The sequence below is a fragment of the Theropithecus gelada genome, chromosome 14, assembly GCF_003255815.1.
Source record: "Theropithecus gelada isolate Dixy chromosome 14, Tgel_1.0, whole genome shotgun sequence".
Classification (NCBI taxonomy): domain Eukaryota; kingdom Metazoa; phylum Chordata; class Mammalia; order Primates; family Cercopithecidae; genus Theropithecus; species Theropithecus gelada.
In genome coordinates, this window is record NC_037682.1 from 29,943,546 (window position 1) to 29,968,078 (window position 24,533).

General features: G+C 42.8%; 1 protein-coding gene across 2 annotated transcripts in view; it reads left to right on the top strand.

Annotated features, from left to right (window-relative positions):
• The window catches only part of SLC1A2 (solute carrier family 1 member 2), a 164,306-nt gene that overhangs the window by 32,036 nt on the left and 107,737 nt on the right, over positions 1–24,533 (top strand). The window contains exon 2 of one of the 2 annotated variants that reach the window (XM_025355220.1): positions 15,681–15,834. The exons of the other annotated variant lie outside the window; for it this stretch is intronic. The gene's annotated coding sequence lies outside the window, so the exon portion shown is untranslated. The remainder of the gene's footprint in view (positions 1–15,680; positions 15,835–24,533) is intronic. 2 annotated transcript variants of the gene reach the window in all.

Below are 24,533 nucleotides of genomic sequence, written 5' to 3' on the forward strand. Positions count from 1 at the left end.
GCCCCTTAGTATGTTAGCTATTGCTTATAAAATGATTTATCCCTAAACCATATATTGATGTTTCTTGAAGGTTGAATCACCTGAAATCTGTTATGATTTCAAAATACAACCTTTTAAACTGATGGGTTTTTTGACTTTTCAAAAATATAAATTGATATTCTTTTGATTTCTTTCAAGAGAAAATGCTTGAAATCGCCATCTGAGTGATTGATATTTGATGCCTTTTCATCAGCGCCTTTCTTCAGTTGATTGTTGATTTACACTTACATCCCTGAATTTCATTACAACAGTGACTGAGAGTGTCAACGTCTACAGGTATCTGGAAACCATATTTATTTTAAAAGACATCTTTTTTTTTCTGGCACAATAAAAGAGAGGAATGAGAGAAGACAAGATAGGCCTAAGAATTTAGATATTCCATGGAAAAAAACCTGAGAGTGTGAAAGAAATATAGCAGGGAACATGGTTAAGGTTCAGAGAAAAGAAAACTGTCATTATTTTAATTTTATTTTTTTATTTTTTTATTTTTATTTTTTATTTTTTGAGACGGAGTCTCGCTCTGTCTCCCAGGCTGGAGTGCAGTGGCGCGATCTCGGCTCACTGCAAGCTCCGCCCCCCGGGTTCACGCCATTCTCCCGCCTCAGCCTCCCAAGTAGCTGGGACTACAGGCGCCCGCTACCGCGCCCGGCTAGTTTTTTGTATTTTTAGTAGAGACGGGGTTTCACGATGTTAGCCAGGATAGTCTCGATCTCCTGACCTTGTGATCCACCCGCCTCGGCCTCCCAAAGTGCTGGGATTACAGGCTTGAGCCACCGCGCCCGGCCTTTAATTTTATTTTTTAAATTTATTTATTTATTTATTTTTGAGACAGAATCTCCCTCCGTCGCCCAGGCTGGAGTGCAGTGGCGCCATCTCAGCTCACTGCAAGCTCCGCCTCCCAGGTTCGCGCCATTCTCCTGCCTCAGCCTCCCGAGTAGCTGGGACTACAGGCGTCCGCCACCACGCCCGGCTAATTTTTTGTATTTTAGTAGAGACGGGCTTTCACTGTGTTAGCCAGGATGGTCTTGATCTCCTGACCTTGTGATCCGCCTGCCTCGGCCTCCCAAAGTGCTGGGATTACAGGCTTGAGTCACCGCGCCTGGCCAACTGTCATTATTTTTAAAGTTTTGCTGTGCTCCTTGCTCCTGTGTCCTTTGTCTAAATTCTTCCAACTTTGATGAGAGAAATTCCACACAAAGTTTCACCCAGAGAACCTGCAGGCTCAAGAGAAAAATACTATTATAATAATATATGATGATATAAGATTGGTTAGAAGATGCTAAGGAGAATCCAAGCAATCAGAGAAAAATAAAACCAAGCTCTAGATCTTGGATGTAGCACATCTTGGGGAAAGATCAAGTCAGAAGAGCAGATGGCCAGCCTGGCTCATTGTGGAATTGGTATTCTGAGATAACTTACAGATTCCAAACCCTGTCGCTTTAAGGTGTTCTGAAAAAGAACATTTGACTGCTACCCAGGCCCCTCTGCAGGTTCTTCTGCCCCTAGGGAGAATGGGAGACAAAACACTACAAAACTTGTAGGCTTTAGAAATAGACAGACTAGCTGTGTGACCTTGGGGAAATTGCCTAACCTCTCTGAGCCTCAGTTTGCTCACCTGATAAAAGGGAGATAATATTTCCCTTTCAGGTTGTGATAAGGATGAAATGGAAAAACCATCTGACATGTGCTTGTCATAGATTATCAACAGCTGTTACCTCTCTTCAATGTACTGAAAAAGCCATCTATTACCCTAATTCATAAAAAGGAGGGGAGGGCAGGGATGGTTTGAGTTTGGACATTTTCCGGCCTTTCTCAATGACAATTTAGAATGCAGTGAGGGGAAAGCTTTTATTTTTGAATATTTCTATTTCACTGTCTCACTGGGTCACTCTGAGGCCTCTAGAAATTTTATTCTCCAGATATAGTATGATGTTGTCAGCATGTGAATACATTTTTTATCACTTCTTTAGTTTATCTTTGTATAAACCACATATATCTGGGAAATTTAACGAACTGCCTTTCTATAAGTGGTACCATATTTAGGCAGATGGTTACTTTTTGGGTACACAATTGTGGAGGGAACCCATCCTGCACTGAGACTCTGAGACCATGGGCTTCCCATGGCATCTTACTTACTGTCACTTCTCTAGGCTTTAGAGTGGTTGATTTTTTGGTTTCTAAAATCCTTCTAAATTCTCCAAATTCTATGGTTCGAAGTCTTTGTGTAATTGTCCAATAGAACAAGCGTATAAGTGGCCAAACTTCTGTGATGATACTCCTTTCCCCCAAAGCCAGTGAATCTTCTGAACTTTTGGAAATTGGGATACTGGTGGATATGCCACAGGGCAATTGCATGGGTAACTTCAACGAGCAAATAATCTTCAGTGATGAATCAATATCTTCTAATCCACTGAGCCTAAAGCTGAAACTGTCTGACATTCATTTAGGATTCTTAAATCTAACACGTACTTGTCATTTTGAATTATGGCCATCTGCTTTGCAGATGGCCTCTGAGTGGGTCTTCCTTATTCAAGAAGGAGGAGGGTCACATTCATTATTTGTACATTACTTTTTTAAAGATTCATGGGATTAACTGATGAAATCAGAACTCAGACAATCCAGGAGCAACCTGCGTGGATGAGAATAGTCATCGTCCATATTCCACATGGGATCTGTATTTTCAGTTAAAATATTTATAGAATTATGGTGTCATTAAAAAAGTCATTCCCAGATCTCACTGACTTCGTTGATGAATCACCCACTCACCGGTTTAAGTTACATGTGGCAAGACAGCTTCTATTACTATTTTGTTTCTTGTTCTTGGATTCCATGAGGTATCTATGCTTAGCAACGTGATACTCTCCTCTTTTATTTGCACTAGGGCAAATGTATTTCTCTTTCAAGCAACCAAAAAAGTCCTGACCGGAACAGAGGAGGCAATGGCAGGCCATTGCTAAACTTGGCTGTGTTGTGGCAGTACCGTTTCTGTCCTTTTTATCTTGTTAACTGTCAGTACTCCAAACAGGCGAGTAGAACAATTGCCATCCCTTCAGCATGAAGAAACCCCATGGAAGGGATCTAGAGGGAGATGTCACACCATAGAGGTACTGAGTGAGATAGTATCGTGGTGGCTGTTCCTCAAAATATCGGCACTGCCCTCCAGAATCCACCCAGATGACATTGATCAAGCATCTCCTGTAAGCCAGACACTTGGATAGGTGCTGGGACTATGGAGATGAGAAAGACAGGGTATTTGCTCTTGGGTGGTTTATTCCATAATGATAGCAACAACTTATATAGAACCTGTTCTATGCCAGGCATAGTTTTAAATGCTTCACATATGTTAGCTTGTGTGATCTTCAGAACAACCCCATGAGTTGGGTTGTTCTTACCATCCCTGTTTTATAGACAGGAAAACTCAAACACAGAGAAGCTGGGTAACTTGCCCTAGTTACATAGCTAGTGAGGAGGAGAACCAGGATCCAGACCCAAGCAGAGGAGCGGACCCAGCAGAAGCAGTCAGTTCGAGTTGGGCTTCCCACCGGCACATTCTGCTTGTACTTTCCTTTTCTCTGATAATCCCATAACATCTTTATCTCCTTACACCATATAGAATTTTCTTAGGCTTATTTCTTTCATAATAACCGTTATAAAATAACAACAACAAAAAATATTTTTGATCAAAAAAGGCAGAAAAAAGGCAACACACATAACAAAATTAATTCACCCAGGTCCCATTACTGTTGTCATTTTCGTTTATGTCCTTATTTGTGTCAAACTAACATGGTGTTTTCAGGCATGCTTTTTTCTTTTAGGATTATGCCAGAGTTTTTCCACTATATTCTTTTTTGACATAACTTTTAATACCCTATCAGTTTGAGTGTTTTTCAATCACAGCTACACTGTACAATTGACTTAACTGATCCCTCACTCCCGGACATGCCTAACATTCCTCCGTCATAACACTGTTGTGAACATCTTTGCATATATATTTTTTCTTTATGTCTGATAATTTTCTTAGATTGTGGTAGGCTTTTAACTTTTGTAGTGTGGAGGTGGGAAAAGCAGGATAAGTTACCAGATTCAGGTTCAAAAGAAGCATTTAAACTTTTTTTACCCCTAGAGAGCTAGAAACAATAATACCTTAAAGGTCTAAAGCGTGATCTAGATCATTCACCTACCCATTAGGAGGAATTTTTTTTTTTTTTTTTTTTTTTTTGAGACTGAGTCTCGCTCTTTTGCCCAAGCTGGAGTGCAGTGGTGCAATCTCAGCTCACTGCAACCTCTGCCTCCTGGGTTCAAGTGATTCTCCTGCCTCAGCCTCCCGAGTAGCTGGGACTACAGGTGCCTGCCACCACGCCCAGCTAATTTTTGTATTTTTAGTAGAGACCAGGTTTCACCATGTGCGCCAGGCTGGGCTTGAACTCCTGAGCTCAAGTGATCCACCCACCTTGACCTCCCAAAATGCTGGGATTACAGGCATGAGCTGCCACACCCGGCCTTAGGAGGAATGTTAAAACTTATGATTTGTCCTTTTGGAAATATCATGTATCTTCTTCCTATGAAATGGATTCATGATGTTCCATTATGAGTTAGCTAAACAAAAATTTCACTGGTCTAGTTGCCCCTGTGACCCACCTTGAAGAAGTACTCTGTGGAATGATGGGCAATGAAACACAAGAGGATCAGGAAGAAACAAAATAGGTTTAACAGAAACTCTGTAATTGTGAAAATATTGAGAGGTTGATAAGAACCACAGGGAAAGCACAGTATGAAATATATGGCAAGTAAAGGTCCAACAAGTGGTGGGTGATTCAGTGAAAAGAGAGCAATGCATAGTGGTTTACCACAGGCCTTGTAGGAACATGGAGCTGAGTTTGATTCCATTTCTTAGTTGCTGTGTCATCTTGCACAAGTTATTCCATTTTTCTGAGCCTCAGTTTCTTCGTCTGTAAAATGGGCATGTTATCATACCTGCTTCATAAGGTTGTTGTGGGAATCTAACCAATCATGTAAGTACAGAAATAGTTACTGTTTGATGGCTTTGGGCAGTGTACTGTATTTTTACAATTTCATCATCATTTTCTTCATTATCACTTCACTCAGTGGAAGGGGACTATGTGATAAGAGATCAGTATTCACTGTTGCAGAACATGAAAATCATCATAGTTTTGTGTTTCTGGGAAAGACAATAAATGAAAAGGTGCAATACGACATTTACGAAAAATACATACCCGCCTTTGTTTTCCTGAAGTACAAAGTAGGATCAGGTTGGACTTTCCCACCTGTCTTCTGAGGCAGACAAGAGCAGTTTGGGGGCCTGCTGAGGGGGCTGGTGTCCTCTGAACCAGCAGGGTAGGCATGAGTGGACAGGCTGTGACTTGTACTTTAATGTCCCTCTGATGTTTTTAAAAATTGACAGCTATTGATCATTCTACATGAAGATTTTTTTGGCTGTTCTTGGTAGGACTCAAACTCAAAGAGAAAGAAGGGGGGATCTTTATGGGTAAGGTAAATGGGATGTCGAGGCATTCAGCAGGCTTTGGATACAGTGGACCGAGGGCTGAAAGACTATCTAGACTTTGCTCCTCTCCCCATCTTTCAGTTGGGTTTTCTTCTGGGTTGTCTTTCTTTCAGGCAGTGATGGGTTTTGGCAGCCCAAGGCTTACAGCATCCTCAGAGCAAATGATTTCAGCAATGGAAAGTGCCTGTTTTCTGATACTTACAGGAAGAGGCCCAGAGAAGAGTCTCATTGGCTGGGCTTCAGCCACACCCACTCTTAGGCTGACCACTGTAGGAAAGGATTGCTCTGACTGGCCAGTCTGGATCACTGTGTGATGATGATCACACCATGGGATGACATGGAAAAGGTGGCTGCCCAAAGAGATTCCCAAATGATGGAAATAAGAGAAAAGAAACAAAGGAATGAAAGGAGGAAAATATATGTGGCTACTGCAAATTCTTTAAAAAATCTCATAATTGAGTAACTTACATCTGAGCTCTGTAATACTTCATTCCAACTTAGTTTGTCAAGGTGTTTTCTTTTCCTTCTCTTTTCTTCTACCTCCATCCCCACATACGTGTAATTTTGTCAGATGTTGTGTTCTATCGTCTGAAACTTTAGCAGTCACTGTAACTCCTGTTTCTTTAAGCCCAGGATGTCATTAGGAGCAAAAAGCCATCCAGTGCAGCTCAACTTCTCCCTACAGATTCTAAAAATACCCAGAGGCACTCAAAACAAACAGCGAAGCACTGAGGCACTGCCCGTGCTCACCCACATGCTCGCCTCTTTAAATTGCCTTAGCGCTGTCACTATAGGGAGAGCCAGCAACTCAGGCAGCCCTTTTATTTATTTATTTATTTATTTATTTATTTATTTATTTATTTATTTATTTTGTTTTTATTTCTATACCTCTTTATGCAGAAGAGATGAGGGGTTCCTGATGGGACAGAATTGATTGGAAGAAAGGGAAAGAGGGAGACAAACAGCAAAAGTGTTTGCACTGTCTTTTTGCAGCTCGCTGTAGACCTGAACTAAGATGTATCAAGAGATCAGACCAATCTAGGGAGCAGCACAGATTAGCTGGGATTTAAAATAAAACTCTTTAACAAGAGATCACCTAGAATAACTCTCATATATGCATCCATGAAGAGGCCCAAGGACCACATTCGGAGAAGGTTAGTGCTCACAATGACCAGGGCTACAACCTGGCTTATTTTTCAAAAGCAAAGCAAAAGCCAAGGCCTTTTCCGTGGAATCCTTAGGTGGAGTCAAACCACCCAGGGCATCAGGGTTCTTATGTCAAGGAGGTGTTTCATTTCGTAGGACTGCGGAGCCGAGGGTATAGGCATTGCATGCTGTGCATTTACAGTTTGAGAACTTGCCTAATGTTGGTTGTCTTATCAAACCAGTGAGCTCTTGGGTTTTTCAAAAGCAGGCTGAGGGATCAAATGATAAAATCAGATGGATTGTGAAAATATGGGAATTATAATAGGTACGACGTTTTATAGATTGCCTGGAACAATCAGGTGTCTGCTTAACATAATGAACCTGACCCAGTATCAGCGTGCAAGTAAAGTCTTTGCAGTTGGTGGTTAAATGGAATTCATTAGATATTGTTAGTGATAATCATGGAAAGGAGAATTCAAAAAGGCCATAGCTTCTAACCAACTCTGGGGATGTCTGGATAACATTTGTTTTGGGATTTGCCATGTGAGTAATGGATTGCCCAGAAGTTGTTTTCAGAGCAACCTTTCAGTTGGCTGGTTTATGGCAGGATCCTGGGATTTAAATTAAAAAGTTAAGCCTTAAGGATAAGCATAAGTAAGTTCTTGGGACAGAATGTGCTTAACATTGTTTCCATCCATACATGAGTGGAGGAAGCCTGTGTGCCCCGGACATATGCTTTTCATTGGGAAAGGTGATCAAATGTCTGTCTTCCTCTCTCCCTAGACTGATTCTCATGGAGAGTCCTTGGCATGTTCTCAAGCCTAAAGCAAAGGCTTCTAAGCTCCCAAATTGCTAGGTGGTCTCTCCCAAGGAGTATGTCCAAGGCAGGGGTGCCATGCTCTTTGTGGGTGGGAGTTTGCTTACCCAGGATTTCATGTCTGGCTTAAAAAAAAAATCTGTATTGCCTATTGAAATTGCATTGCCTAAACGTGGCAAAGGATTTGGAATAGTTTTGTGAATCGGGGCAGTCTAAAAATTTTATTAGTAATAACAGCAGCAGCAGCAACAACAAAGGCTATCATTTACATAGACTTCCTATGTGCCAGGCACTGCCCTCTGTGTCGCAATATTTTTTTTTTTTTTTTTTTTTGAGATGGAGTTTTGCTCTTATTGCCCAGGCTGGAGTGCAATGGCATGATCTCGTCTCACTGCAACCTCCACCTCCCAGCTTCAAGTGATTCTCCTGCCTCAGCCTCCTGAGTAGCTGGGATTACAGTCATGTGCCACCATGCCCGGCTAATTTTGTATTTTTAGTAGAGACGGGGTTTCTCCATGTTGGCCAGGCTGGTTTCGAACTCCTGACCTCAGGTGATCCATCTGCCTTGGCCTCTCAAAGTGCTGGGATTATAGGCATGAGCCACCATGCCTGGCTATGTGTCATAAATTTTAGTGGATTTAATTCACAGACAATGGGACTTCAGACTTACCCCTCCATCTTCTCCTTCCCATTCTGTGAGCTACATTTAGCCACGTTGGCTATGCATCCTTTCCAAGCTGGCCAGGTATTGCCAACTTTGACTGCATCCTTATAGACAACTTTTCATAGGCTTAACTGAAGAGAACCACAGGTTAAACATTAGTCTGGAGACACTCTTGCTTGTCACACTCTTGTTGCTTTTGTGAGCAGTAAGTTCGAGGCACAAGACTTATCAATCCAATTGAGAGCTTCAGTTACAGGCAGACTTATTTTTTCACCTTGTCCTTCTTGTCTCCAATGCATTGGAAAGGTTCTTAATCTTATACTATGTGGTGCTTAGTTTTCATGAAAAAGGGCAGTGGATTTTTAGTTATTCCTAAAGACACAAATTGCTGATGTGAATAAGGGTGAGCGCTTTCAGAGATAAAGATTTTAACAAATCAGCGCAGGTTCGTGACAGTTTTAAGTTGCTTCAGACCAGCTAGCATCCATCTATCTATCTATCTATCTATCTATCTATCTATCTATCTATCTATCTATCTATCTATCTATCTATCTATCTATCTATCTATCTATCTATCTTGTCTGTCTATCTGTCTATCTATCTATCTATCTATCTATCTATCTATCTATCTATCTATCTATCCATCTATCTATCTATCTATCCATCTATCTATCTATTTATCTATCTATCTGGCATTTCTTCTGTTTTCAGTGAACGATGTCTACTCTGCAGCCACAAGCTAATATTGCTGTCTTCCCAGGAGGGAGGGCCCTGGTGTCTTGTGTATCATCACCCAAACAACGTTTCAGAATAATCAGTCCCTAAAGTAACGTTTTGCAAAGCATCATGCCACTGCAATTTGAGCCTGGGCTTTAGGATCTGGGGGTTCTGCCTATTTCTAAATTTGCATATTGCTTTTCCCTTTCAGAATTTGGAGTTAGTAACTGTGGAAGGGCTTTTGGGATGGGAGGCAGAGGTGGTGCTGATTATGTTTCCAAGTGTAGAATCAATCAACTAGGCTTGGATTTCTGGGAGGTTGTGTGGCTCTGTATGGCTTTATTCTTCTGGCTGAAACTACTAAAGGAACCTCCAAGTTCCTGCACAATGCTGCTTCCATTTACCATGTGCAAGTATTTTTATTTAACAATGGCCAGTTAGTGAAATAGATTGTGAATCTGTGTTTCTTAAAGAAAAGCCCACACTGGGATAAAGAAAAAGAAAGCTTGCAATTTTCTAGATAAGTTAGAACATGTCAGTATGTAAAAGGAGAAAACAGAACAAAAACGATTCTTTTTCTTTAGGGTCTGAATTATCTGGATTTGACAAATACAACAGGCAAAATCAACTGAATAATCAGCATGAATATGCCTATTCAGGCCTATCTTTGCAGCTTACTTTTTAGGGATTGTTGAGGGGTTCCTTTCTTGGTACCTACTCGATGATTTTTTTTTCATCTTGCGAGTCTTCCCTGGAAAGAGAATGAACGAAGAGAGCACAGACCTTGGCCATCAGGCATGTGTGGGCTTAAGTTCTGACACAGCCACTTAGCTCTCTGGTGCCGGACAAGTTCCTTAGCCTTTCTGAGCCTCAGTTATCTCACGAAAATAGAGTTGATCATCATCCCCCTTTGGTAACGAACAGATGGAATGGCGGGTGTAGAGCGTCTGTTACACAGTGCGTGCTCTGTGGCATTCATCTGGCTGACCTGCAGCCCACTCTCCGAGTTGAGAACAAACCAGGGATGATTTGACAGAGATAGCCAGTCCAATATGGGTCGAAACAAGAAAGTTGAAAAGGAAAAAGATGGCTACAGTCTCCTGAGACACATGGTTTCCATTCTATATCCCAACTTTACTGCTGACTTGCTGTGCAACCTTGGGAAGTTGCTTAACCCCTCTGACATTCAGTTTCCTGATCTGTGAGATGGGAATAATATTAACGGTTCCTTCCTCCTAAGGGTGTAGTCAATGTTAAATGAGTTAATGAGGATAGAGTGTTACATCAGTGCCCTGCACAATGGAAGGGGGGACATACACCTATTTCTGCTTTATCATTCTGCTTGTCAGTTATTCCAATCTTCATGCAGACACTTGACCTGCCCATTCCTCAGTAGTTTTAGTACCAGCTGCATTTCTGGAAGCTCACTCCTGGCTACAAAGTGACCTTCAACCTCCAAGTGATCCAGGCTCTTCCTAGTAGCCGCCATCAGTGTGCAGGGGTTGAGGAAATTTGTCGAATGTGACATTGAGGATATGAGTCAAAGAGAGGGAGAGATGATAGATTCATATCTTGAAGCACGTGGAAGTAATCTTGTTTCTGTTGTTGCTTCTTTCTTTCTGAAGCAGATCCAGGTGTCTAAATGTAACCATTGCCAGCTTTAAAAAAAATCATTATTCACAATTGAAAGCAGATTTAATGTTAAATCAAGATGACTATTCACATACACAAGTGGAAACAGGATAATTTGGTTACAATTATAAAGATAAACATGTTGGTTTATAACCTGAGAATGGCAGTGGCTTTGATCCTTTTGTCATTTGTATTTTTTGTCTTTTAAAAATTTTTAAAAATTTCAGACGATTTTAGACTTATAGAAGAATTGGAAAAATAATACATACAGTTCCCAAATTCTCCTCACTCGTATTACATAACCATAGAGCATTGATTGAAACTAAGGAATTAACTTTGCAACAATTGCTAGAATTTACTTGGATTTCATGTTTTTCTGATAATGTTCTCTCTGTGTTCTAGGATCCAATCCAGGGTCCTGCATTACATTTAGTTATCATGTCTCTGTAGCTTCCTCCCATCCAAGATAGTTCCTCAGTCTTTCCGTGTCTTTTCATGATCTTGATACTTTCAAAGAGGACTGATCAGGTTTTTTTTTTTAAAATAGAATACCTCTCAGTTTGGGATTGTCTAATATTTTCTCCATTTCTAGCTTTTAATTGACTGCACTAAACATACTTTACTGTTCAGGTCAAGGATCCAGTGACAAATAGGAGGTTTTAGGCCTAATAAATTGTCTAGATATTTCTGAGACTAACCAGGCTGGGTATTACTGATACTGGAGGTTAGGAGTATGGACTTTGGAGCCAGACAGCCTGGATTGCGCTCCTGGCTCTGTGACTTACCTGCTGTGTGACTTTGCAAATGTTACTTGACTTCTCTGTGCCTTCATGTCCTACTCTACCAATTGGGGATAATAATGGAATCAATTTCTTAGGGTCACAGTGAAGATCAAGTGGAAGTATGAAGCGTGTAGAACAGTTTTTCACAGGTGGTGATCACTCAGTATGTCTTAGCTGTTACCATTGCTTACCCTCCTCTGTGGCCCTCGCCATCCCAGTCCAGGCTCAGTGACCTGCTGATGCCACTGCCCAGGTCTGCAAGTACTTGTGTGGCTCTGACCAGAGTGATAACTGCAGCAAGGCCCTGGGGCTTTTAGAAATGTTTCTCATGGCCCAACTGAAATAGCCACCTCAACTGGAGGGCCCAAAGCTTGGATGCTGGTACCACACGGGGGTTCTGTCTCCAGGGCCTCCTGCTGTGCTCAGCTCACCAGCCACCCACATCCTGCAACCTGCACCTGCAGCCATGAGATCCACTCAGAAATCGCCCCAGGCCCCCTTCTTCTACTCTGCTTTCCTGACCACTTTGTTCTGGGGATTTTTGTCCTCTCACCTGGGTCTCCTCTCTTTCCCTCATTCCTCTGAATTGACGTGAAGCAGGGAACGACGATGATGACGCATTCTGCTTTTCTGGAAGGACTGACTGGGTTTGCTTCTCAGCCGTAATTCAGCTTCAGTCTGTGCTTCAGCGTCTTGGTATCTAAAAGAGGCTGATCATAGTAATAGTAAATATCATTAAATGTAATGAGGTTTTATTCTCTGCAGGGTACTACTTTATTTTTTTATTTTTTTTATTTTTTGTTATACAATTTTTATTTATCTGAAAAATCCGTGTCACACAAAGACAGTCAAACAGTAAGTCCTCACTTAATGTTCAAAATAGGTTCTTGAAAACTGCAGCTTTTAAAAAATGAAACAATGTTGCTATATGCCATTCAAATACCTTTTGTTTGTATCAATTAAACTATGGTAAAATTCATTTTCTTAAGCAATATGTTGCTTCACTCACAGTTACAGCTTCTAAGAACTTGTCGACATTAAGAACTGACTATACACATATGTGATTTATATAGGTATGTGTATGTGTATCACTTTACACATTTATATATATATATAGATATATCTCAATGACACAGTCCCAGCAGGCTCCCTACTAAGTATAAGACAAAATTATAAGGTAATAGTTATTAAAAAATAAGATAATAGATGGCTTAATATTTGCTTAGCAGTGTTCTAAGCTCATTAATGACGAAGGGCATTTAAAAAATCTAGAAGGTGAGTAGATACTTTTAACCAGCGGTGTCCAACCAACCCTTTGAATGAGAGGACTTTTTTGCTTATCTGTGGTGATGAATATCATGAAAACTATACACAAACCCTTTTTCTTTTTAGCTCATCAGCTATCATTAGTTTTAGTGTATTTTATATGTGGCCCAAGACAATGTTTCTTCTTCCATTGTGGCCCAGGGAAGCCAAAAGTTTGGACACTCGTTCTTTAAATTGGGGGTTTGGCTACTGTCTCGTCTATCTTCAGATTGTAGGGCTCTTTTCTTTGCTCCAGACAGGTGACCAGATCCAGGGAGACCAGGTTTCTGTAGTTCTCCAACATCACATCACTATTTAAATTCTGCTGGGCAGGGTCCAGGCATTTCCACTCTTCTGCAGAGAATTCTATGGCCACATCCCTGAATGTTAAGAGTTCCATTTCTTGGCTTCAGGGGTGTCCTCAAGTCTTAGTTATAAATCTTTCAATGCCAGCAGGTCACAGAGCAATGGGGGCTGTGGCAGAATCACCTAGGCCTCCCCGAGCAGAGGACACAGGGCAGTGAAGCCCTAACCTGCAGGACACTACTTTAAATATCACCTCTATTATATTATTTAATCTTCATCACAACTGTATGACATAACTACTAACATGATGCCACTTCACAGATGAGGAAGCTGAGAAACACAGAGTTTAAATAACTTGCTCAGGATCACACAGCTAAGACATGGAGGAGTCAGGATTCAAACTCAACCTGGCTTTGGAGCCGACATTCTTAGGTACTACGTGTGAAGGTTAAATAAGGTAATCTGTGTGGAGTACTTAGCAAAGTGCCTGGCTCAGAGTTAATACTTTGAACTTGAGCTATATTAATCCCATGATCTGATTTCTGTTTCCTCTGCCTCCTGGTATCTATGACTCTGGGATGCTGTGTTAATCATTGACCCAGTGCTCTGTATCGTGGCAATGGCTCCTTGCCCAGTTCTCAGACAAGTATACCCATTGCCCATGCTGCATTAGCCCTACCACTCCTGCCCAGCAGATGAGGCACCCAAAGGCCCTCACCTTGTTGCAGCATGGCCTGCAGCCCTCTCCCTGTTTCACATCTACTCATTTTCTGGGGTCTTTCCTGTGTTCCCATTTAGTTTTACCTCGTACCTCAACCTTTGCTTCTGCTTCTGTCACCCTTGTTTCTACCTTCTGCTCTCACCCACAGCCTGGCCTCACCCCCTCCCTCAACCAGCTGCTCCCCAGCCCTTTGCTTGGTTCCTGGGACCTGTGGTTTGGCACAGTCTAGGGGCGGATGATCGTGACCGGCATCTCTACTGGGTTTGTCCCACTCATGAGGGGGCCCAACCCGGTTATGGAAACAGCAGCACTTGGTCATGGGTCTTGGAAATCTGCTAGAGAGGGTGCCCCAGTGTCCCATACGTGGCTCAGGTCCTGCTCTGGTGGGTCTCAGTGCTTCTACCATGTGCTAAACAAGTTCGAGCAAGTTACCTAAATCCTCTGTGCCTCAGTTTCCCCATCTGTAAAATGAAGATCCCTAAAAGTACCAACCGCACAAACTTATTTTAAGGATTAAATGAATGAATTCAAATGAAGGGCTTAGAATGTTTCCTGATGAAAAATAGTTATTGATTATAATTCTAAGAGTTATTGATTATAATTACAAGAATTATTGATTATAATTATTGGTTGTGGAGTCTTGCTTTGAGTTATTGATTATAATTTATTATTGTTTATAAGTGCTATTGATTATAATTATAAACTATTGTAATTGCCTTGATAATTATTGCTATGATAATAAGTTATTGATTATAATTCTTACTATGACTGAGACTTTATTGAGGCCACCCAAAGCATCATACTCATATTTGTGGCTGGTCCTATGCTAGGCCCTTCCTGGTTATTGAGAATAAGTTTGTAATAATCATCTATGAAGTTGAGGATAAATATCTCAAATAAATTATATGGAGTGTGTACTTGGGAGATACTAAAAGAAGCAGAAAAGTTAATAATCTGGCTTTGGGAGTTGTCATGTGGCTAAATGCCCAGTCCCCAGAGCCACCAAAGCAGGAGAGAGGGGACCAATACACACGATGACGCCATAAGAGAGCAGAGCAGAATGAAGCCATCAGCTGGATGGCATGAGTTGTTGATGAAGGCTCTGTAAGTGAGGAGGGTCTGGGTCCAGCTGAAAAATGAGTGAAAGATGCATCTGATCCTAAAAGACAAGAGAGGCCAAGGGGCAGCCTTGTAGTTCTCTTTACCAGGCAAACTTCCTTCCCTTGCCCTCATCGCTTCTCTGCTTTCTCTCCAAGTCACTTCTTTGTTTACTCCCTTCTGTCTTACATAGTTGCAGACAGTGGTGAAGGTACCATGACTGATGGGGGAGCCAGCTGCTGGGCCAGACCCCAAGGCTTCTTCATGCACTGTCCAGGAGTATTAGTGGCTTCAGAACTCTCGGCTACTATCACTGTGTTTTGCATTTGCTTTTCCAATGGAAACAATTTCAGACCTGTAGCCTGGTTGAGTTTCAAGATCAGGTAGAATAGTGCTTCTTACTGAAACTCTCATGTGTTTAAGAATCACCTAATGAGGTCACAGAGTCTCCCTTTGCAAAGATCTCAAGGCGTCATGGGTGTGTTCCCACCGCTGGTGGTACTAAGGGAAACGAAGTCACAGGTGCAGGTTTCAATTCTCAGGGGATCCATCAGCTTCACTTTGCTCCACTGTTGTAGACTGCCCAGTAGCCACTGGTCACCAAAGTCATTATAGTTGACAGATGGTGGCAGGGGGATGAAGAATGTGAATAACCAGTAAAACCTGAGAGAGGAGGTTCTGAGGGCCCAGCTGGACCCTGCTGGATACTTGCCTGTATCACTAGGAAGGGAGGGAATGTGGATTGGAGCCAAGTTGGTGCCGTATCAAAGTCATGAGGGGAGCTCATAAACAAGAGGCAAATGAAACAATGGGAAGCAAGGAAATGGGGCTTGGGAGTTGGGAGTTTCAGCGGTGGGTGAGACAAGGTGGGTTGCTTTAGGATGAATGAGGCAAAGGATTCTCACTGAGGGTAGCCACCTGGCCTACAGGTGGTGGACCAAAGTGAACACAGATGAGTCAACTCCACCTATCGTCTCTGCAAGAAAACAGCTCAAAACTCACCCCATGAATGACAGTGGAAGATGCCACCCTTTGGGACTCTGTACCCTGGCAGAAATGTTATGATTTATCCCAATAAGCAAGGCAAGTTTTCATATATTTCATGTATTCTTGCATATATCTTAGCCATCTTTTCTCTCCCTGGGCCACTCAGCATGTGCAGCTCATGCTTTTCTTGGCCTGGGAGGTCATGGAAATTCTACCTGGCTGCTGCGATGCTGGGGAGGGATACTCAGCAATGGGAATTTCACTTCCTGCCCATCCAGTTCTTCTTCCAGACACTGCCTCCAGTGAGACAGCCTCTCACATAAAATGGAAAGAGTTCTCACCTCTTCCTGCACCTGCTCTCATTCCCCCTGCTGAGCTCTCCTCTTCACTGTTAGCTCTGGGCGGGAGCTGCTCTCTACCTCCTGTGAAACCAGAGTACAACTTACAACACTCACTCTGTTCTTTGGGCTTCTCCTCCAACCCATATGTACCCTCTGTCAGGCTGCTGAGTATTTGCTAAGACCCCAGTCTTCTTTTCTCTTGGTGAGGCACAGTTACCCAGTCACCACTGTCCTTGTTCACTTGAGAGCTGAAGTAACGTAGGTAGTTATTTCAGAAGAAAGAATTTGACTCCTTACTTGAGGAGGCTTACCAGGCACTGACAATGTGCCGCCACTAAAGGTACCTAGGAAGAGGTAGAGGAATATTCTGTGGTCACTCCTGCCTCATCACTTTCCCTAAAGAGAGTGAGCTCTGGAATCACATAAACCTAGCCCCAGTTCTTAGAGGATCACATGCTTGACCTTCAGCAAGGCCAAGCCTGTTTCCTCAACTGAAAAATTGGGCAAGTTACACTGTATTTCCACATCAAGGTGTTGTTCAGGTTAAATTGGATGATCTGTATAAAGCCCTTGCCTGGCTGATGGTTAAGTGCGTCATAAGTATTAACAATTATTATGCTGACACCTGTGCTACAGGCTATTGGAGGGTCACGTATACTTTTCCCTCCATGCCTTAGCCCACATTGTTCTGCCTGAAGCATCCTCTCTCTTCACCTCTTCCACCCAATTTTGTGAGTCTGGTAAGTTTTACTTTACCTTATCCCAAATTCTTGATTTCTGACCACCAGATACTTTATTCCTATATGGACTGTTTCTTACTTGACTGGCTAGGGATCATTATATTATGATTTTTGTTAGCATCAGTTATGTTTTTGAGTTACTGCCATGCTATCCTGCCCCAGCTCCTGCCTGAATACATACACCTTTTCATCGACGATGATGATTGGTTCTTACAGGGCAAGGTCAGCTTTGTGTCACTGGCAAGGCAGAGCATAGGAGGGAGTCAATAAAAATTCAGAATACATGTACTGAATCTTGAAGTAGAAATTCCAAGTTCCTTTTAGGGATGTATATGTGGCTGTGTCATTCTCTGGTAGGTTTGAAGATCTCATGTTTGGGACAATGCTCTGGTAAGCATCAACAAAATGTTAGACCATTTAGCTTCTTTATCCCTAAGGCCCCATGGCTTTTTATTTCCGACCTCCAGCATGAGTTTCCATTCATTCTTTTTTTTTTTTTGAGATGGAGTCTCACTCTGTCGTCCAGGCTGGAGTGCAGTGGCACAATCTCAGCTCACTGCAAGCTCCGCCTCCCGGGTTCACGCCATTCTCCTGCCTCAGCCTCCCGAATAGCTGGGACTACAGGTGCCTGCCACCACGCCTGGCTAATTTTTTGTATTTTTAGTAGAGATGGGGTTTCAACGTGTTAGCCAAGATGGTCTCAATCTCTTGACCTCGTGATCCACCCGCCTCGGCCTCCCAAAGTGCTGGGATTACAGGCGTGAGCCACCGCGCCCGGCCTCCATTCATTCTTTACACATTTTGTTTTGCTTCAGTTTGGGAGTAGGAGAGAGCCTCAAGGTGTCTGGTGGGGAACCTGGAGCTTGGTAAGCTGATTCTAGCATGAGGATGGAAAGGTACAACACTATCAGACCTCATGAGTGATGCCGAAATATAACTTGTAATTTTTATACTGAAAGAGTGTTCAATCTCTCACCTTCCCTCACCTTGAGTTATATGACAAAAGGGCCTCTTTATTACTTTGATATCTAGAGCCCCCAGTCTCTGGGAAGGTGGTGGGGGAAAAAAGTCCATTCTGGGATGCATTATTTTTACTGCCCACACACTATCCACTCCAGAGCAGGACTTGATGTTTTAAGACCCGGGAGAAGCCTTGGGATGGGAAAGCAAGCAGCATGTATAGTATGCACTCTCCCAGACTTGTGCTTTTCTATAATTTTAATGTCTTCTCTCTAGGCAGTGATTTGAAGTGGAGCTTAATTAAAATCAGGCAAGAGGTGTAGAAATGGAACATTAAAAATAGAAAGGTACAGTAATGGCACTGTCCATCCCCACCCCTGTCATAATGTCCAGTGGCAGGGCTCTGCACTTCATGTTGCTTCTCCAAGTGGTGCTAGACAAGACCTCTGTCCTCATCTGCTTTCCTACACAAAATGGCATATCCCAGGGCAAGCTGACATGCTCTGGGGGCCAAAGACGTGTCAGGGACATCACGACTGGGCCTGTATCTGCCCCAGCTGATAGCTTATGTGTATGCATCATTGTTCTCTGTATCTCATTGTTTCAGTGTGAGGCAACTAAGCAAGCCTTCAGAGCTAGGAAAAATAAAACAGGACAAGAATAAATACCTCTGACTTAAAATAGAGATGACAACTCTTGCTGCTCCTTGCAGCAGTTGTTTAGTAGAGTGGGAAAAGCAAGGCTACGTGAGCTTGAGAGATTACTGAACTGGATTTTACTTTCTTTATGTGTAGAATGGATATCAAAATACCTACCATATAGATTTGATGATAATCAATAATAATGACAGCCATAATTGATTGAGCATGACTTCAGGCCAAGCATTTTTTGAAAGTCTTCAGGAGGTAGGGACTATGATTATTCCCGTTTTGCAGACCAGGAAAGAGAAGCTCAGAGAGGTTTAGTGACTTTTCCAAAAATCACACAGCGAGGAAGTGGTAAAGCAGGACTCAAACCTGCAGCTGACAAGCTGTAAATTCTGTGTTGTCAGTAGCTCAACCATACCTGAGTAAAGATTCAGGGAAATCATACAGCTTTACTCCAAGTGTGAAATGAATGTTCCGATGAATTGAAAGATGATTGTAGGGGGCACATTAGATGATTAGGGGGTGCATTGATGAGGGATTAAATCATGTCCTATCATGGGGTGAGAAAATTTTTCCTTTTTAAATTTTCTTTCAATCTTTCTGAGTATAACAAGGATTAAACTTTGATTAAGTGATGTTGTGCCTTCAACACTGTCTAATACTTTTTAACCTCCATTTTTAACAAAGAGAGAGCAGATAGCAGAGGCTTAGCAGACAATAATATCTAACTAGTATTCAATAAAAATGGTTTTAGGTCATATTCATTTTCACTTCCACCTTCTATTGATGGCAGGTGACACTGGATTTTTATTGATAGAGTGATGTAAAATTTTGTCTTAGAATACACTTATTGGAGTATGGAGAATCAGTCAGTTTTCAACACTATTACAGAAATAATACTAGAGATAGTGTTCAGATAGGGCAAAAATAGCAGAAGCTGAACATGAATGAGTCAAGCATGAGAAATGCTGTGATAGCCTGTGAGCAGTTTTCAGCTGATGGTAGCATGTGGATCATAATAAACGTCAAGGACAGAGTGAAGGAAACATGTAACTCTCTCTTCTGATCTCTTAATAGGAGAAAAGAAATGAGCTGTTTATGAACTAGATGAAACAGTCTTTCCTCTGACATTTTGGGTATGAATTTAGCCTATTCTGAAGGCTGATGGGTAAAGCAGGGGTTCGGGAAAATGGAGTTTGCTTTGGTCTTCATTGAACCATAGAAGCTGAGTGCTGGGGGTGGAACTTAGGCTCAGGGTCAGATCCTGTGTTAGATACATGAGGATCCAGATGCAGAAGGCATTTCCCCAAGGTCATTCTGGCTGAGAGCAACTGCAGTGTGAATAATGATTTCATCCATTTCTGGGTCAAGTGCCTTATCTTGAGTCTCTGTTTCCCACAACAGCCACCAGGCATGAACTGGCCCATGTAAAACCCAGATAGCTCAGGGTCAAATCTACCAGTCGTAGGTGCTCACCAATGCGCTGGCACTGCACAAAGCACCATGCATTACAAAGAAATGCTTCCACAAAGAGAAGGAAGTAAATAACTGTCTTCAAACTCAAGGAGCTGATAGGGTTATGCTATATGATTTTTAGCCTTAGATGAGTATCATTTGGAAGGTAAGTAGCAAGTCTGCTATAATAGAGTCAGTTAGGAAGGTCCTCCCAGGAGTGAGAAGCCCTGTATTAGTCAGCTTTGACCAGGTTCTGCTTCAGTAACAACCACTCCCATGTTTCAGTGACTTCCAACGATAAAACTTTGTTTTTTGTGTCTGTTACACATTGGTTGCAGGCCAGCTGCATACATTTACCACAGCTTCTTCATCTAGGACCCAGGCTGAAGAAGCAGCCAGGGCCACACCTCTCTTAGAGCAGAGGGGAAAAGAGCAATAGCGGAACCATGGGGAAGTTCCTAATGCTTCTACTTGGAAGTGGCATGTATTACTTCTGTTCTGTGTGGTTTGGGTTCCTAGGAGTAGATTTTAGGACATGGCTTCGAACTCATATGGATTATTAGGGAGATACAGGAAACACCAGTTGGGGAGTGGAGAAATGAGATAAGGCAGGCAGTCAGGAGAACATGTGTTATTAAGCTAGCTACCACTGTGGGCAACTCCAGTTCAGTCCCATGGAGAAGTTCTGGAAAACAGGGCAAATCGTGTGCCTTAGAATTACCCTCTTGAGGAATAAGGGAGCTGGTATATTTACACAACCAAACCTTCCAGACATGGGTTGAAGGCTACTCCTGAGGAGTTTTAATTTCCCAGCACTTCCAGCCTGTGTGTACACACACAGAGTAGCCTTCTAGCTTCTGAGAAAGCACTCAGACAAAGAGATAGATGCTGGCAGTTGCAAGCTGGCTGGAGTGCATTAGAGGGACAGGGAGGAGGGACATGGGTGGGGCACTGAGAGCATCTGAGACATGCTCACATTTCTTTGTCCAAAGGAATTCACGTGGCAAAGGACGTCTTCAGGGATAGAGAAGTGTAATCCTCCCACAGAGGTGCAGCAAATACTTGAGAACCAAAACATAATTTGCAACAGGCACCGAGCCCTGATTCATAAGTGTAGTAAACTCTAGTTGACACAGTAAATGTAATAGATGGTTAACTGAGAGCTACCATCCAGACGGGGTTTTTGACCTCAGCACTATTGACGTTTGGGGCTGGCTAATTCTTTGCTGTGGAGGACTGTTCTATGTATTATAGCATGTTTATTAGCATTCCTGGCCTCTGCCCACTTGGTGCCCATAGCCTCTCTCCCCTCACCTCATAATTGCGACAACCAAACATGTCTCCAAATGTTGCCAAGTGTTCCTGGGGGGCAAAATCACCCCTGTAGAGAGCCACTGATGTAGACCACATATGCATTGCTAATTCCCAAGGAACTGAAATAAATTGTGGCTACCTGGATGCAGCTGCACTCAGCCCGATGGGAGAGACAGACAAACAGACAGACATATAAACTGCAATGGCCAGTCCACCCTGGGTAACAACAATCTGAAATATGTAAAGAAAACAGAAATAGTTCAGGAGTGGTAAACATCACGTTTTTTGCAGGCTGGGGATGGTCAGGGAAGGCTTTGCAGAGACAGAGACAGCAGAGCAGGGTTTTAAAGGATGAAGAGGAATTTTTCAGATGAGTGATCCCACATGTAGAAGTTAATGTTTCTGCTTGGAAATGGCATGTGTTACTTTGGTTCTGTGTTGGTTTGGGTTCCTAGGAGCAGATTTTACGACAAGGATTCAAATCACACTGTTTATGATCTTTGGTAATTGTGGAGATTTGGGAATGCTACACTGAGACTGATGTTGGAAATGCTGACCTCAGAGCCAGGCTGATGGCAGGACGGTAGTTATACTGGCTTTACCATGGCATTGATCATATGTAAGGAGCAATGTCAAGGGCTTTGGAGGCACTTAGAGGAGTTGCCAAATGGCATGGACGCAACCCAGCCCCAGAGGCAGAAGCACCTTTGCTCTATTATTTTAGTCAAGGGAGAAAGCTAGCTTATTCTTTGGCCTCAGTATCATTTCCTGACCCATCCACTTTGATGTTTGTTCCATATGTTGTACAAACAAACTGGATGTGGTTTTGTCACTTAACATCTCTCTGCCTCAGTTTCTTGACCTCTTAAACAGAGATCATAAGGTTTTCTCTCTTGCCAGTTTCACAGTCTTACTCTAAACCGACAAGGAAGTTACACAGCAATGGCTGTGCATTCAGATGAACCTGCCCTGCTCTGCCATCCACCAGGTGTGGACTTCTTTTTCTCCATCTTCTCGTCTGTAAAATGGGCTTAATACCCTCCTCACAGGGTTGTCTTGAGGACTGAATTGTGTGATGTCTATGAGTCCTCAGTCCTGCACCTGGGCACACACAGTAAGAGAATAAATGACAGTTGTTATCATAAATCTTAAGAAATAGGTTGAGTGTGCATAATGATAGCTAACTTGTATTGAGTGCAGGTGATATTCCAGGCACCATCATGGGGGTGTGTATGTATTAACCTATGACTACAGTAGGTATTCTGATTATCTCCATTTTCCACGTGAAGAAACGAAGGCTCAGGGAAATCTGATCACTTACCTAATGTATGCAGTTAGTGAGTGGTAGTCAAACTTCAGCAGACTGTTAAGCAAGTAATTGCTTTGCTGGATTGTTTACTGCTTGGCGTTTTACCATAGCTCTTTGAAAAGAAAATCAAGTCTTTAGGTAGATAGTTACATTCACCAAATGATTAGAGCCCATGTAGCTACTATTGGGTAAATGAACTTTTCTTACTATTGACTGAGGCCCCCTTACAGAGTATTAATAAGAAGGTAGGTGAGCAGCGATGTATTTTTAAGCATAGTATCTGAGCCGGCTTCTCAGGGTGAGTCTACATGGGTAGATGATGAATCACCCCAAACTGACCCTTTCCAGAAATGCCTGTGAGGGCAGCACAAAGGAAAACTTTCCATTGCTTAACTCTCCCCACAACCCCCACCCTCAGCTATTGAAATAAAATGCCAAGAGGCTGCTTGCCAGCCTCCTGGACGCCACCTCCAGAGCAGCAGGGAGTGCCTGCTCTCCCTTTGTGGCAGGGACACATATGGTGTTCTTAGTGTCAGAGGGAGCAGACTCTGTTCCAAGAGCTGCTTTTCAATCCAGCCTCTGTGCATGAGATGGCAGCAATGGAAAACAGTGCAGGGTCCCCGGGTCTGAGGGTCATCCTCCTTCAGCCCGTGCGCCTGCCACCTACTAGGCTCTTGTCTTTGGTGGAACAGGAAATACCACTCAGTGTAGGCATAGACCTAGCCTGCCTTGTGTACCTCTGTGTCCTGGTCCTTTGTAGATGCTTGAATGAGAACCAATCGTGAGGAAAAGGTATGATGCCCTTCCTGTTCAAAACACCTATTGAGTACCAAGTACTACACCCAGTATCATTTTCTTCCTTCTTTCTATGGCTCAGGTCCTAGTTCCAGACCTTGTCAGCCACGTGTCCTGGAGCAAGTTATTTTCGCTCTCTTTGCCTCATCAACAAGATGGAGATAATAATAATTCTGTGCAGAGACTTGCTGGAAGAACTCAGTATAAAGCAGCTGGCTGACGGAAAGTGCTCTAAAGTGCTGGTTCCTCTGTCATTTTGAGACCAAGACAGATGTGTTAGAGATGTCTCTGGGGGAACTTGCATCCTAGAATTCCACAGCCTGGAGGGATCTGAAGGCATGCGCTGGTCTTGGATCCCAAATGAGATTTGAAACCCTCTGATGAGCTCCCTATTTTGTAAGTTACAAAACCTTTGGCAACTGAGAAGAAGAGGCATCTGTAGCAACTTTAGCTGGGTCTCAAGCTCCAGGCCGTCCCCTCTTCCTTCCTCACTGCCAAGCAACAGCCTGCTGTCTGCCTCCTACTCAGACATCCACGGTCTGGAGCAACCTCAAAATTGTCATCTGGGGCAGGATGTTAATGCTGCTCAGGCTGGGGCTAATTGATTAATTGGTTACTTTCTCTACATAATACCCAAAAGATGGTTTTGCTTTCTGAGCCTCACCTGCAGCCACCCCTGGCTTCCTCCACTTTCCATCCTTTATGACATTCACGCTGCACACCTCCCCTTCTCTAGAGAGACAGTAAGCCTCTCCAGTGAGAGGCAGGGTGTGCAACAGCAACATGCGTAGGCTCGGGAGTCCGACTTTGAGGGTCCGCCACTGACCAGCTTTGAACTTCAGCAAGTTGCTCAGCCTCTCTGTGCCTTCTTCTTGTCCCCAATAGGAATAATAGTAGTACTACCTCATCGGGTTTTTGAATGATTCAAACATGCCAAATGTGAAGCACTTAGAATGTGTGGCTGGCACATAGTAAGTCTTCAGTGAAGGTTAGCTAGTATCATTGTCCTAAAGTGATAAATGCCACCAAAAGGGGGAGTAGATCCTGCAACTAGAAGTTGGATGTAGTCAGGCTGCTAAGACATGAGACCTGGAAATCTAGTTTGCTGTGGATTTGCCATGGATTTCCATGGCGACTCTCAAAAGCAAAGTTGCTCAAAGGCCATTAAAGGCTCATAAAGTCAATGGTTGTTTTGCCTAAGAAATTTTTGTGGAATGAACAAATACAACACAGT